The 16106-nt window shown below is 41.3% G+C and overlaps 1 protein-coding gene across 3 annotated transcripts in view; it reads right to left on the bottom strand.

The window, feature by feature from the left end:
• Positions 1 to 16106, bottom strand: part of VOPP1 (VOPP1 WW domain binding protein) — a 117750-nt gene that overhangs the window by 83354 nt on the left and 18290 nt on the right. The gene's annotated exons all lie outside the window — the stretch shown is intronic.

Below are 16106 nucleotides of genomic sequence, written 5' to 3'. Positions count from 1 at the left end.
GGTTCTTCCTTCTTTAAATAGGCCTGGATTGCTATATACTTTCCTCTTACTTAGCACTGCCTTCACTGCATCCCACAGAAGTTGGGGCGTTGTGCTGTTGTTTTCATTTATCTCCATATATTCCTTGATCTGTGTTTTAATTTGGTCGTTGATCCATTGATTATTTAGGAGCACGTTGTTAAGCCTCCATGTGTTTGTGAGCCTTTTGTTTTCTTTGTAGAATTTATTTCTAGTTTTACATCTTTGTGATCTGAGAAGTTGGTTGGTAGAATTTCAATCTTTTTGAATTTACTGAGGCTCTTTTTGTGGCCTAGTATGTGATCTATTCTGGAAAATGTTCCATGTGCACTTGAGAAGAATGTGTATCCTGCTGCTTTTGAGTGTAGAGTTCTGTAGATGTCTGTTAGGTCCATCTGTTCTAGTGTGTTGTTCAGGCCTCTGTGTCCTTACGCATTTTCTGTGTGGTTGATCTGTCCTTTGGAGTGAGTGGTGTGTTGAAGTCTCCTAAACTGAATGCATTACATTCTATTTCCTCCTTTACCTCTGTTAGTATTTGTTTCACATTTGTAGGTGATCCTGTGTCAGCTACATAGATATTTGTAATAGTTATATCCTCTTGTTGGACTGACCCGTTTATCATTATGTAATGTTCTTGTATCTTGTTATTTTCTTTGTTTTGAAGTCTATTTTGTCTGATATTAGTACTGCAACCCCTGCTTTCTTCTTGCTGTTGTTTGCCTGAAATATGTTTTTCCATCCCTTGACTTTTAGTCTGTACATGTCTTTGGGTTTGAGGTGAGTCTCTTGTAAGCAGCATATAGATGGGTCTTGCTTTTTTATCCATTCTATTACTCTGTATCTTTTGATTGGTGCATTCAGTCTCTTTAAATTTAGGGTCATTATCGATAGATACGTACTTATTGCTATTGCAGGCTTTGGATTCATGGTTACCAAGGATCCGAGGGTCACTTCTTTACTATCTAATCATCTAACTTTAACTCACTTATTATGCTATTATAAACACAGTCTGATGATTCTTTATTTCTCTCCCTTCTTAACTCTTCCTCCTCCACTCTTAATATATTAGTTGTTTTATTCTGTACTCTTTTGTTTCCCTTGACTGCTTTTGTGGATAGCTGATTGTATTTTGCCTTTTGTTAGTATTGGGTTGGTCTGCTTTCTTTGCTGTGATTTTATTTTCTCTGGTAACATCTATTCAGCCTTAGGTGTACTTCCATCTAGAGCCGTCCCTTTAAGATGATGGGTTTTCTTCTGTAGGTGATCTTTTTTCTCTCTCTGGCTGCTTTTAATACTCTGTCTTTGTCTTTGATCTTTGCCATTTTAGTTAGTATATGTCTTGGTGTTTTCCTCCTTGAGTCCCTTGTGATGGGAGATCTGTGGGCTTCCATGGTCTGAGAGACTATTTCCTTCACCAGCTTGGGGAAGTTTTCAGCAATTGTTTCTTCAAAGATAGTTTCTATCCCTTCCCTTTTTCTCTCTCTTCTTCTTCTGGTACCCCTATAATGCAACTACTGTTCCATTTGGATTGGTCGCAGTTATCTTAATATTCTTTCATTACTAGAGATCCTTTTATCTCGGTTTACCTCAGCTTCTCTGTATTCCTGTTCTCGTTTCTATTCCATTAACAGTCACTTGCACCTCATCCAGTATCTGCTGCCTGTGCCAGTCAACGGCACACAGGGAGCAACCTTTGGGTTAATCCGCTGAGCTGCTATGGGCGGGGCAGCCCTCCTTTTGGCCTACAGCACCAGTGGGGGTTGAAGGCAATCAGCACGTGTTCCCCACGAGAATAAAGCCCCTTTGTGCCTTCCAGGCTCTGTGCCATCTCTCCGCTGTCTGTGCCAGGCAACTCTGTACAGGGGGAAGCCTCTGGGTTTGTCCCAGTTAGTTGCGTGCTGGGAGAAGACTCTGTGTGGTTGTTGTGGGCAGGGCTGCTCCCCGGCCGCTCCGCAGCAATGGCAGGTCAGCTGGTTTGATTGCAGTACCAGAGGGGGAGAATGAATGGCAGGCTGCTTAACACCATGAGGAGCTTCGATGCTGCGCTGCCACCCAGGGGGTTAGGGCACCTGAAGTTCCTTAAAGTTCCCAGCCTGCTGGGCTGAGTGTGCCAGGACGATTTCGTCCACTGTTAAACCCTTATCCCTTTAAGAGTTTTAAAGTGCCCGCTTTTCTTTTGTCCCACGGCAGCCGGCTGTGGGGACTATTTGCAGTCTTGGTCTTGGATTTTACTTTTCCATTTCTCTAACATCCAGTACACCATCCAACGTGTGTCTGTGCATCAGGTGCAGATTACTAGAGCTGGTTATTTAGCATCCCTGTGCTTCCACTCCCTCCCCACTCTGATTTTTTTCCTCCCACCAGTGAGCTGGGGTGCGAGGAGTGCTTGGGTTCCCCCAGGTCACAGCTTTGTATCTTACCCTTTTCCTGAGATGCTGAGTTCTCACAGATGTAGATGTAGCCTGGCTGTTGTACTGTATCTTCTTGTCTCTCTTTTAGGAATAGTTGTATTTGCTGTATTTTCAAAATATATATGGTTTTCGGAGGAGATTTCTGCCACCCTACTCATGCTGCCATCTTGAGAATCTCTGAACTACATCAAAATTTTAGACTGTTATGCTGCAAATAATACCATCACGAAATTAAAAGGCAAACCACAGAATGGGAGACAATATTTACCAACTGCAGGGAAAATGGAAGTTTCATAGCCAGGATGCTCACTGACTCTAATCTACTTGCCCACTGTGCACATGCAATGATGCAATACTTGGCTGATAGCATAGGCACCTGTGTGTACCCATGCTGCCTGTGTTGCTGTATAAAGACCTCCTCCCAGTGCTCTACGCAGAGGTGGAGGCAAATTGCAGGTGGAGGACTTGTGGAATGTGGATGTGACTCGAGCACTCGACCTGCCACTGTGAGAATAAAGCCCAGTATAAGACCTTTTACCCTCAACATCCTGTTGTTGTTGTTTTTACTCAATTTCACTGAATCTAGCTGAAACTCTCCAGCACTACATCAACCATACAGCTGATACGGGACTTGCATAAAGAAGTGTTAAATTTTAATTAACAAAAGACAACCCACTAAAACTGGACAAAGGAATGACTGCTAATGGCTCCTGGGTTCCTTTGTAGAGTAATGAAAATGTCCTAAAACTGACTGTAGTGATACTGGCACAACTCAGTGAATATATTAAAGTTGTACACTTCAAATGGGTGAATTGCATGTTTGTGAATTAGATGTCAATAAAAATGTTTTTTTTTAATTGGGCAAAGGATTTGAATAGACATTTCTCCAAAGAAGATGTATAAATGGCCAGCGAGCACATGGAAAGCTTTTGAACATCATTAGTCACGAGGGAAATACAAGTCAAAACCACAGTGAGATAGCACGCCATACTCATTAGGATGGATATGATACAAAAGACAGACAATAACAAGTGTTGACAAGGATGTGGAGAAACTGGAACCCCTTATATACTGCTGGTGGAAATATAAAAATGGTGTAGCCACTTTGTAAAACAGTCTGGCTATTCCTCAGAAAGTTAAAGTTACCATATGACTCAGCAATTTCACTCTGAGATAAATACTCAAGATAAATTAAAACATAAGTCCACATAACTTACATAAAAATGTTCATAGCAGCATTATTCATAATAGCCAAAAAGTGGAAATAACTCAAATACTCATCAACTGATGAATAGACAAATATATTGGCCTATTATTTGGGAATATAAGGGAATGAAGTACTGATACATGCTACATAAAGAAGCCAGTCACAAAAGACCACATATTATATGACTCTGCTTATATAACATGTTCAGAATGAGTAAACTTAGAGACAGAAAGCAGGTTGCTGGTTGCTGGGCATGGGGTGCAGCAGAATGGGAAGTGATTGCTGATGGGCATGAGGTTTCTTTTAGGGAGTAAAAACTATTCTAAAATTAATTCTGGTGATGGTTGCATAACCCTGTGAATATACTGAAATATTCTGAATTGTACACTTTAAAGGGGTGAAGTGTTTAGTATGAGTTATATCTCAAGCTCTTTTTAAAGATACAAGAAAAGCCAGCATATGTGAGTTTGTATTGATAGATGACAGCTGAGTGAAAGGGAAGCAAGGATGGAAAACACGATGAAACTGGACTGAGACACAAACGCAGATAGCGGGGTGGTGGTTTAGGGTGGTGGTGGGGGAGGCACAAAGATGGCCACCCTCAGCTCTCCAGAGGCTGACACAGACAAACACAGATGAGCTACATCACAAGATCCATCAGAAGGGAAAAATTTCAGAGAAAAGAGTCTTTCTCAAACAAAGAGATTTTCTGGTATCAGGATGTGATGGACATTTTCCTTTGGGGCTTCCTAAGGAGAATGGTCATGACTGGCATGAAAGAATGGAAGGAGGGTTCCAGGAGGACCCCCAAGGGGAACCGGGACTGACCGGTCCGATCTGATATTTGACTCTGGACAACTCTATTGAGGAGTCCTATGGAGCTGGTAAAGAATTTGCAACTCAGCCAAACATTTGAAATAAACTAGCTAATGAAGACAGAAGCCATTTTGAACTCAAGGAGAAACCAAAAAGTTATGCAATAAAATAAGTGAAATATTAGTATTCTACATGGTTCAACAGTCAGCAAAATTTAAACAGTCATAAAAATGATAATGATATTAAGGATGCGTTTAACCATATGGTACATAGATTATGTTGTGTATGTATTGATATAACTAAATATGCTGAAAGGAGAGGGGAAGGGAGGTCAACTAGACAATGTCCAATACACCATGTTAGAAGTACGTGTATTATTTTAAAATGTGGAGACAAGTATTAAAAAACCAGCTAAAAAAGTTGAAAGTAGTTGCCTCTGAAAAGCAGACCATGATAGCAGGGCTATGAGGGAGTTGTTATTTTTATTTTTAACATCTAGCACTATTAAACTTCCCAATTTATATTAATATATTACTTTCTTAAATTGGGCCATTGCAACCCCTAGGAGCAAGAGGTAGAAGAGCTCATTGTTTGGGTCAGTTCCTGCCCCCAGACACTTCTCTGGGTATCTTGCCACCCCCAACACAAATGGCATACAGCCCACACATGTCAGGCCCGGCCACAGTCAAAGCACAGGCTGTGGGGGGAGAAAAGTGCTCTCTCCTGCTCCCCCTTTCTGGCACAGCAGACATAACTGAATTCACCCAGAGATAAACACAGGCATAATTACACTATGGTATGACTGAAAAAATCAAACACACATGACTGCAGCTGGAGTCCCAGCTGGTGGGTGACATGAGTCTCGCATCAGATGCAGCTCAGAGGTAGATAAGCTGTCCCAAATACTGCTCTTATTCAGCTACAACAGCTCCCAAGAAGCCTGCCATTCGCCTTTACTATACAGGCCACGCCTAAGTTAACAGAGCTGGTCTGTTATGGCGGGCAGGTAGACAGGTGTTAAGGCTCTTGTGTTGAACACCTAGCCCCCAAATGAATACATAATTATTCCCAGGGATCCACCAAGTTGAGAATAGTTCAGAGAAATGGAAAAGTGAGAGCAGGAAGCAGGAAGTCTCGACAGAAATGAGTTAAAAGCCAGAATTCAACAAGGATACTGGGTTGGATATTGGAAGAGAAAAAAGGACATTAGTGGGAAAACTGACAAAATTCAAATAATGCCTGAAGTTCAATTAATAATAATATATCAGGGTAGGTTTCTTTTTTAGCAAACGTAGCATGGACTATAAGATGTGAAAATCACGAAAACTGGGTAAGAGGTATGCAAGAACTCTGTATTCATTTTGTGACTTCTCTATAAATCTAAAATTATTTCCAAACTTAAAAGTATACACTCATACTGTGCCAAAAACACTAAATAAAAACCTAAATTAAGGCCCCTGGCTCTGAGTTCCAGGGAGTAAGGCTAGCGTGGTGGAGAGGGAGAGGCCGCGGCAGGAGTGAGTTCGTTTGGGTGGGACAGGGCCTTGCAGGCAGGGAAGGATTCAGGTCTTTATCCTGAGGCTGACGGTGTCAGGCAAACTCCCCAGCATGCCTCCAGGGCATGAGGAGGTGGGCAGCCTGGGGTCTGCAGATGAAGGAACCAGTGGGAGCAGGTTACTCAGCATGTGAGCAGAGAAGGGACCCACACTAGCCAAGTGTCCAGTCTGGCAGAAGGCCAGGCAATTTGTAATTCTTCCAACCTGGACTTTAGCAGCCCCAGGTTAGCTGTAAGGATGTGGGAGGGGCCAGCAGAGCTCCCAGAAGCAGCAGGTTGCATGTTATCCCACCACTCTCACCTGACATCCAGACCAAACTCCGTGCCATTTCTGAAGCCGGGGAGCAAAACTAAGATGACTCTGGTGATTTCACAGGTCACAGCCGGGCAGGACCAAGGTTGCCTCCCCAGTGAGCAGTGGCCAGGCGACCTCTGAGGCTTTCTAACTATGATGCCACATAGCCATTAGGCAGGACCTGAGGCTAATTTTACAGTGAAATCCTGTTCTTCTCTGACATTTAGAAATATAAACATATTTTTGTGAAATGCCTTTACAGAGACCTCTGTACACACAGAACTAAGTGTGCCAATCATTCAAGCCTTACTAGTAACTGATAATGGTCATCTCTAACTGGCCACCCATGGACGTGTTTTGCTTGACCCACAATAGTTTTAAGATAAGAAAACTTTACAGAAAAATCTAGATTTCCAACTTTTTGTGAAGAATCTGAAACTTGTCAAAAATCAGCTGGCCCTGAGGGGTGCCTACTGCCCCTCGCCCCAACCTGTAACATGATGAGACCTTTTCTAGTTTTCTGCTCTTCCTTCCCATCACTCCCTGCAGACAAAGCTGGTAGGCTGTACATATTCATTCATATCCTGGGCCCTGCAGGCATTTGCATTCACTGTCTTTTCCTACAGAACCTCTTCCTGCTACTCATAAAAGCACACCAGCCATTTCACAAGCAAGACTTCATTCCCTTGTCAGTGCCTCTCAAACTCTCCCACCAAACCCCAGACAGCACCTAGGGGCATGGCTGCAGATTCTGGGAACAGAAGCAAATAAAGGGAGATGCGGTCTTGAATCACACTCAATGGATTTTAAGTCAGTAGAATTCAAAATTCTTTTGACATCACAAGCTTTACCTTAAAAACTAACCTATGGCATTTTATTTCATTTATGTACACTGTATTCTATTCCATGATACAACTGTATTAAACTTCATACATGTTTTCAGTTATGTGTCAATTAAAGGACTACCTTTCTCCCCCTAAAAACTCAGTGTTAATGGAGCTCTGCACAGTATACCAGGCTTACACTGTGTTTTCTGTCTCTGCCAGAACCACACTGGCCCCAGCTTGAGAAGCTCAGATGCCAGCTGACCAGTGCTCTGTCCCCTAGGATTTCAGGGTATCTAGGAAGTCCCCAGTAGGCTTACCTGCTCATTTTCTCACATTACAGGCTAAAATGTGTATTTTTCCTCCCTCACAGGGATCTACATTAGCCCCGTTAGCAGGAAACCTAATGTCTGCCACTCAGATGACTCACACTCCTGCAGGCCAGCTTCTCTGCAGGCCGGCTAATGAGATGCAGAGTACATGGGTGAGCATGTTTGCTACAGGTAATTATAAAGCTCTTTCCATGTACCTCTTGCTAATAGATTCCAGTCATCTGCCTTATGTGGGTTTACCATATTCCTCTTGTTCCAGGACTGCATACAGAAATCTGGGAAACACAGCACACTTACCATGATAAAAAGTAAGTGAAAAAGTGGGGCGGAAGATGGCGGCGTGAGTAGAGCAGCGGAAATCTCCTCCCAAAACCACATATATCTATGAAAATATAACAAAGACAACCCTTCCTAGAATAAAGACCAGAGGACACAGGACAATATCCAGACCACATCCGCACCTGAGAGAACGCAGCGCCTTGTGAAGGGGGTAAGATACAAGCCCCGGCCCGGCGGGAGCCAAGCGCCCATCCCCCCAACTCCTGGACGGAGAAGAATAGGCACAGCGGGAGGGAGACGGAGCACAGGGCTGCCGAACACCCAGCCCCAGCCATCCGGGCCAAAGTGCAGGGCCCTCGATACTAGGAAAACAGGGCAGCAAGAACAGTGAGCGGGCACTGGAGACCGGGTGTCAGTGGACATAAGAAAAGCGCGCGACCATTTTTTTTTTTTCTTTTTGCTGTTTTGTTTTGGTGAGCGCTTTTTGGAAGTCTTAAAGGGATAGGGAACCCAATACTAGGGAAACAGGGCAGCAAGACTGGTGAGCAGAGGCCCAAGGCTGGCACCGGAGAATAAAGAAAAATGAGCGACCACCTTTTTTTTTTAATTTAAAAATTTTTTTCTCTCTCTCTTTTTTTTTTTTCTTGGTGGTCGTTGTTTTGTTTTGGCGGGTGCTTTTTGGAAGTCTTAAAGGGCAGAGCGGGACACTTGATCCAGAGGTAGGGAATCCAGAGATCTCTGGGCACCCTAACCCCTGGGCTGCAGGGAGCAGGGAGGCCCCTTACAGAGATAAATAGCCTCCCAGCCGCTCCTGCTCCAACACGAGTCCACCACTTTGGAGTAGCTGCCCGAGCCAGGCCACACCTACAGCAACAGCGGAGATTAACTCCATAGCAGCTGGGCAGGAAGCACAAACCCTGTCTGCGCGCAGCTGCGCAGCACAAGCCACTAGAGGTCGCTGTTCTCCCAGGAGAGGAGGGCCACAAACCAACAAGAAAGGAAGTCCTTCCAGCCGTCACTCGTCCCAGCTCTGCAAACTATTCCTATTACCATGAAAAGGCAAAGCTAAAGGCAGACACAGATCACAGAGACAACAACAGAGAAGGAGACAGACCTAACAGTCTTCTTGAAAAAGAATTCAAAATAAGAATCATAAACATGCTGACAGAGATGCAGAGAAATACGCAAGAGAAATGGGATGAAGTCCAGAGGGAGATCACAGATGCCAGAAAGGAGATTACAGAAATGAAACAAACTCTGGAAGGGTTTATAAGCAGAATGCATACAATGCAAGAGGCCATTGATGGAATTGAAATCAGAGAACAGGAACGCATAGAAGCTGACATAGAGAGAGACAAAAGGAACTCCAGGAATGAAAAAATATTAAGAGAACTGTGTGACCAATCCAAAAGGAACAATATCCGTATTATAGGGGTCCCAGAAGAAGAAGAGAGAGGAAAAGAGATGGAAAGTATCTTAGAAGAAATAATTGCTGAAAACTTCCCCAAACTGGGGGAGAAAATAATCGAACAGACCACAGAAATACACAGAACCCCCAACAGAAAGGATCCAAGAAGGACAACACCAAGACACATAATAATTAAAATGGCAAAGATCAAGGGCAAGGAAAGAGTGTTAAAGGCAGCTAGAGAGAAAAAGGTCACCTATAAAGGGAAACCCATCAGGCTAACATCAGATTTCTCAACAGAAACCCTACAGGCCAGAAGAGAATGGCATGATATATTTAATACAATGAAACAGAAGGGCCTTGAACCAAGGATACTGTATCCAGCACGACTATCATTCAAATATGACGGTGGGATTAAACAATTCCCAGACAAACAGAAGCTGAGGGAATTTGCTTTCCACAAACCACCTCTACAGGACATCTTACAGGGACTGCTCTAGATGGGAGCACTCCTAGAAAGAGCACAGCACAAAACACCCAACATATGAAGAATCAAGGAGGAGGAACAAGAAGGGAGAGAAGAAAAGAATCTCCAGTGTATATAACAGCTCAATAAGCGAGCTAAGTTAGGAAGTAAGATACTAAAGAGGCTAACCTTGAACCTTTGGTGACCATGAATTTAAACCCTGCAATGTAAGTAAGTACATATCTTTCAATAGTCACCCTAAATGTTAATGGGTTGAATGCACCAATCAAAAGACACAGAGTAACAGAATGGATAAAAAGCAAGACCCATCTATACGCTGCTTACAAGAAACTCACCTCAAACCCAAAGACATGTACAGACTAAAAGTCAAGGGATGGAAAAACATATTTCAAGCAAACAACAGTGAGAAGAAAGCAGGGGTTGCAGTACTAATATCAGACAAAATAGACTTCAAAACAAAGAAAGTAACAAGAGATAAAGAAGGACACTACATAATGATAAAGGGCTCAGTCAAACAAGAGGATATAACCATTCTAAATATATATGCACCCAACACAGGAGCACCAGCATATGTGAAACAAATACTAACAGAATTAAAGGGGGATATAGACTGCAATGCATTCATTCTAGGAGACTTCAACACACCACTCACCCCAAAGGATAGATCCACTGGGCAGAAAATAAGTAAGGACACGGAAGCACTGAACAACACAGTAGAGCAGATGGACCTAATAGACATCTATAGAACTCTACATCCAAAAGCAACAGGATATACATTCTTCTCAAGTGCACATGGAACATTCTCCAGGATAGACCACATACTAGGCCACAAAAAGAGCCTGAGAAAATTCCAAAAGACTGAAATCCTACAAACCAACTTTTCAGACCACAAAGGCATAAAACTAAACTGTACAAAGAAAGCAAAGAGGCTCACAAACACATGGAGGCTTAACAACACACTCATAAATAATCAATGGATCAATGACCAAATCAAAATGGAGATCCAGCAATATATGGAAACAAATGACAACAACAACACTAAGCCCCAACTTCTGTGGGACACAGCAAAAGCAGTCTTAAGAGGAAAGTATATAGCAATCCAAGCATATTTAAAAAAGGAAGAGCAATCCCAAATGAATGGTCTAATGTCACAATTATCGAAATTGGAAAAAGAAGAACAGATGAGGCCTAAGGTCAGCAGAAGGAGGGACATAATAAAGATCAGAGAAGAAATAAATAAAATTGAGAAGAAAAAACAATAGCAAAAATCAATGAAAACAAGAGCTGGTTCTTCAAGAAAATAAACAAAATAGATAAGCCTCTAGCCAGACTTATTAAGAAGAAAAGAGAGTCAACACTAATCAACAGTATCAGAAACGAGAAAGGAAAAATCACGACGGACCCCACAGAAATACAAAGAATTATTAGAGAATACTATGAAAACCTATATGCTAACAAGCTGGGAAACCTAGGAGAAATGGACAATTTCCTAGAAAAATACAACCTTCCAAGATTGACCCAGGAAGAAACAGAAAATCTAAACAGACCAATCACCAGCAACGAAATTGAAGCCGTAATCAAAAAACTACCAAAGAACAAAACCCCCGGGCAAGATGGATTTACCTCGGAATTTTATCAGACATACAGGGAAGACATAATACCCATTCTCCTTAAAGTTTTCAAAAAAATAGAGGAGGAGGGGATACTCCCAAACTCATTCTATGAAGCTAACATCACCCTAATACCAAAACCAGGCAAAGACCCCACCAAAAAAGAAAACTACAGACCAATATCCCAGATGAACGTAGATGCAAAAATACTCAACAAAATATTAGCAAACCGAATTCAAAAATACATCAAAAGGATCATACACCATGACCAAGTGGGATTCATCCCAGGGATGCAAGGATGGTACAACATTCGAAAGTCCATCAACATCATCCACCACATCAACAAAAAGAAAGACAAAAACCACATGATCATCTCCATAGATGCTGAAAAAGCATTTGACAAAGTTCAACATCCATTCATGCTAAAAACTCTCAGCAAAATGGGAATAGAGGGCAAGTACCTCAACATAATAAAGGCCATCTATGATAAACCCACACTCAACATTATATTGAACAGCGAGAAGCTGAAAGCATTTCCTCTGAGATCGGGAACTAGACAGGGATGCCCACTCTCTCTACTGTTATTTAACATAGTACTGGAGGTCCTAGCCACGGCAATCAGACAAAACAAAGAAATAAAAGGAATCCAGATTGGTAAAGAAGAAGTTAAACTGTCACTATTTGCGGATGACATGATACTGTACATAAAAAACCCTAAAGACTCCACCCCAAAACTACTAGAACTGATATCAGAATACAGCAAAGTTGCAGGATACAAAATCAACACACAGAAATCTGTGGCTTTCCTATATACTAACAATGAACCAACAGAAAGAGAAATCAGGAAAACAACTCCATTCACAATTGCATCAAAAAAAATAAAATACCTAGGAATAAACCTAACCAAAGAAGTGAAAGAATTATACTCTGAAAACTACAAGTCACTCTTAAGAGAAATTAAAGGGGACACTAAGAGATGGAAACTCATCCCATGCTCGTGACTAGGAAGAATTAATATTGTCAAAATGGCCATCCTGCCCAAAGTAATATACAGATTTTATGCAATCCCTATGAAACTACCAGCAACATCCTTCAATGAACTGGAACAAATAATTCAAAAATTCATATGGAAACACCAAAGACCCCGAATAGCCAAAGCAATCCTGAGAAAGAAGAATAAAGTAGGGGGCATCTCACTCCCCAACTTCAAGCTCTACTATAAAGCCATAGTAATCAAGACAATTTGGTACTGGCACAAGAACAGAGCCACAGACCAATGGAACAGACTAGAGAATGCAGACATTAACCCAGACATATATGGTCAATTAATATTTGATAAAGGAGCCATGGACATACAATGGCGAAATGACAGTCTCTTCAACAGGTGGTGCTGGCAAAACTGGACAGCTACATGTAGGAGAATGAAACTGGACCATTGTCTAACCCCATATACAAAAGTAAACTCAAAATGGATCAAAGACCTGAATGTAAGTCATGAAACCATTAAACTCTTGGAAGAAAACATAGGTAAAAACCTCTTAGACATAAACATGAGTGACCTCTTCTTGAACATATCTCCCCGGGCAAGGAAAACAACAGCAAAAATGAGTAAGTGGGACTATATTAAGCTGAAAAGCTTCTGTACAGCAAAAGACACCATCAATAGAACAAAAAGGATCCCTACAGTATGGGAGAATATATTTGAAAATGACACATCCAATAAAGGCTTGACGTCCAGAATATATAAAGAGCTCACACGCCTCAACAAACAAAAAACAAATAACCCAATTAAAAAATGGGCAGAGGAACTGAACAGACAGTTCTCCAAAAAAGAAATACAGATGGCCAACAGACACATGAAAAGATGCTCCACATCGCTAATTATCAGAGAAATGCAAATTAAAACTACAATGAGGTATCACCTCACACCAGTAAGGATGGCTGCCATCCAAAAGACAAACAACAACAAATGTTGGCGAGGCTGTGGAGAAAGGGGAACCCTCCTACACTGCTGGTGGGAATGTAAACTAGTTCAACCGTTGTGGAAAGCAGTATGGAGGTACATCAAAATGCTCAAAACAGACTTACCATTTGACCCAGGAATTCCACTCCTAGGAATTTACACTAAGAATGCAGCAGTCAAGTATGAGAAAGATCAGTGCACCCCTATGTTTATCGCAGCACTATTTACAATAGCCAAGAATTGGAAGCAACCTAAATGTCCATCGATAGATGAATGGATAAAGAAGATGTGGTACATATACACAATGGAATACTACTCAGCCATAAGAAAAGGGCAAATCCAATCATTTGCAGCAACATGGATGGAGCTGGAGGGTATTATGCTCAGTGTAACAAGCTAAGCGGAGAAAGAGAAATACCAAATGATTTCACTTATCTGTGGAATGTAAGAACAAAGGAAAAACTGAAGGAACAAAACAGCAGCAGAATCACAGAACTCAAGAATGGACTAACAGGTACCAAAGGGAAAGGGACTGGGGAGGATGGGTGGGTAGGGAGGGATAAAGGGGTGGGAGAAGTAGGGGGGTATTAAGATTAACATGCATGGGGGGGTAGGAGAAAAGGGAGGGCTGTACAACACAGAGAAGGCAAGTAGTGATTCTACAACATTTTGCTATGCTGATGGACAGTGACTGTAAAAGGGGTTTATAGGGGAGACCTGGTATAGGGGAGAGCCTAGTAAACATAATATTCGAAATGTAAGTGTAGATTAGTGATACCAAAAACAAAACAAAACAAAAAATAACAGGGCAGTTCCTGTGTGGTAACCTCCAATGAGTTCTACACAATGGTATAAAGGGCATATAAAAGTGTAGGCAAAGGGTCTGTTTGCGTTTATACAGAAGATCAAAGCCTAATTGGGCTACCCCGAAAATGAACTAAGATACGATATGAAAAAGAACTTCCAACATCAGCACTCTCTGGAAGACTCATGCCAGAAGATGATCATCAAAAAACCCCAACAAAGATCCAGGCACTGCTACAGCTGTAGATGCACTCATCCCACCAGCTCCTGGACTTGCCACGGGAATGAAGGAGATATCTAAGCTGGCCTGTGCATATAGTAAAACAACAAATTTGACTGGATCTATACTGTTGGAACTCAATCAAGAATTAGGAGAAGTGCAAATTGTAGCACTCCAAAATCTTACAACTACAGACTATTTACTGTTAAAAGAGCATAAGGGATGTGAACATTCCCCAGGAATGGGTTGTTTTAATTTGTCTGATTTCTCTCAGACTGTTCAAGTTCAGTTGGACAATATCCACCATATCATAGATAAGTTTTCACAAATGCCTAAGGTGCCTAACTGGTTTTCTTGGTTTCACTGGAGATGGCTGGTAATTACAGGTATGCTTTGGTTATGTAACTATACTCCTATTATGTTAATGTGTGTGTGCAATTTAAGTAGTAGCTTAAAACCTATACATGCTGAAGTACTCTACAAGAAGATATGTCAAAGAAATAATCAATCTTCCCATGTTTTCTTCCGCCTGCTACTTCTATAGCTTTTCTTCTTCCTTCCTAATTACAACCCTTAAATAGAATTCGTGCCTCATATCAAATTTACCGAGTATCACAATTCTTCCAAGTGGTAAAGATACCTCAAGACAAATGCTGGGCATAGAAGCCACAGGGCATAAATCTGCAAAGAAGTAAAAAGCTAACCTTTTCAAACAATAAGGCTTCCCTCTCACTTACCAACTTCACATTTCCCTGTATGGCCCCGGAAGATGACTGGTGGTTAGCCAGAGACGGGTAAGATTCCTCAAGGGAGGAACAACCTAAGACAGGCACAGTCGCAGGGGGGCCATCAGGTGAGAAATTGGGGATCAACAGAGGTGAGGCTTAGAACCTCACCCCCCCTGTTCTGAGAGAAATCTTCTGCATACATGGATGTTTTATTGCCCTTGTCTAGCTTGGATTAACACATAGTGTACAGGCACACACCTGATCATCTACATTTGCTCTCTTACAACACTAAACTATGTTTTCTACCTTTATCTTGTATCTACCTACCACTTCAGCATTTTATTAAAAATCATAATAATAAAGAGAGAAATGTGGTATCCACATATAAATCAAGTATAAAAACCAAATGAGTATTCATATTTGAACTGACTGTTTATAGTTCATAATGCATGAGCAAAACCGAAAGTTTCTGTGATGACTGCCCTTGTACTGTTCACTATGTAACTTATTCATTATGTAAGAATTTGTTCTCCATGTAAGAACTTGTTTGTTATGCCTCAGAGGATTGGAGACTGATGAAAATTAGGCTTGGGGTGGATTAATGATTGTGCATTGAGCATTGACTCCCCTATACAGAATTTTATTGTCGTTAACAACCATTTGATCAATAAATATGAGAGATGCCCTCACAAAAAAAAAAAAAAAAAAAAGGACAGACTTCCAATGGTAAAATAAATAAGTAACCGGGATGTAATGTATAGCATAAGGAATATAGTCAAGATATTGTAACAGCTTGGTAGGGTGATAGCTGGAACCTAGAATTATGTATATAAATGTTTTATCACTGTGTTGTACACTTGAAACTAATGTAATGTAATACTGTGTGTCAACTACCCTTCAATAAAAAATAATTATCTAAAAAAAGAAAAAAAGAAAAAGAAATAGTTGAGGGGATTCCCTGATGTCTTTCTTCATCTCATTTCAAATATGCTATCTTACATTTGCAAAGATCTTGCTATTAAATTAATCTAATCTGAAAAAAAAAAAAAGTAAGTGAAAGATGAGGAAAAGCTAGCAAACATTATGGCTTCTGCAACAGGTACTTCAAGAAAACGAATCCCAAAAGCAGTTCCCAATACCCGACAAAAT

The sequence above is a fragment of the Manis pentadactyla genome, chromosome 7 (assembly GCF_030020395.1).
Source record: "Manis pentadactyla isolate mManPen7 chromosome 7, mManPen7.hap1, whole genome shotgun sequence".
NCBI classification, from domain to species: Eukaryota; Metazoa; Chordata; class Mammalia; order Pholidota; family Manidae; genus Manis; species Manis pentadactyla.
Note: the sequence above shows the minus strand (reverse complement) of the source record. Positions and strands in the feature narration are given on the sequence as shown.